Raw genomic sequence first — 827 nt, forward strand, 5'->3', positions numbered from 1 at the left:
CCATCAGTGACTGCAGGAGCCCTTCATAGGCAAGCCACTGTTCATTGTAAAGGAAGGTACAAACAGCAAGTGGAATCTGGGGTATGAAAGGATATCATGCTGTACACAAAACCATTCCACCACTGTGCTCCCAACGCTGAGATAATTCAGGATCTGTTGGTGGCACAGTATCTCGATAGAGACGAGCAGTAATTATCCTACCCAAAAGAGGGCAGCAGTTAGACTTCTACGGCCTATTTCACGTTACATTAAGAAGCAGTTTTTAGCAATGACAAATGTTGTTTCAAGTAGCTCAATAACTGGGAATTGTGCCAGAGCCTGACAGTAGAGGCAGTTATTTTATTGATATTTCTCAAAAGGAAGTCAAGCCTGATTATGAATGTTGACACTCAGAAAATGTAAAATAACATTTACATTCGTAATAAAGGCATGAGGAAGCTTTGTGTCAGAGTGAGTATGTTAATAACTTAATTTCAGTCAGTTATTTAGCTGCAAAGTGAATTCAGTGTATTAGAAAAGAGCAGGAAAAAACAGCTCTACAGTCCGTTTTGGAAAGTTTCTTCCCTGTCCCCTGAGCTGCAGCTGCTGTCACTGGGGTTGGCCTATTTGTGCTGCACCACAACTCTTCTTTAGCAGGGAACCACAAAGTGACTCCTGAACCCACGAATCTTCACTGTTTTCTTCTTGATGGGTACAGACTTTTTCAGGTTGGGAGGGTCCTGCAGGTCTCTAGTCCAGCCTCCCGTGCTGAATTCAGCAGGGCTTCTTAGGGTGGGTGAAGGTCACCTCAAGGTGTCTTACAGCTGAGGTGGAGCAGGAACCAAAGC

Source organism: Chaetura pelagica, unplaced genomic scaffold (assembly GCF_000747805.2).
Source record: "Chaetura pelagica isolate M959 unplaced genomic scaffold, ChaPel_1.0 scaffold85, whole genome shotgun sequence".
NCBI classification, from domain to species: domain Eukaryota; kingdom Metazoa; phylum Chordata; class Aves; order Apodiformes; family Apodidae; genus Chaetura; species Chaetura pelagica.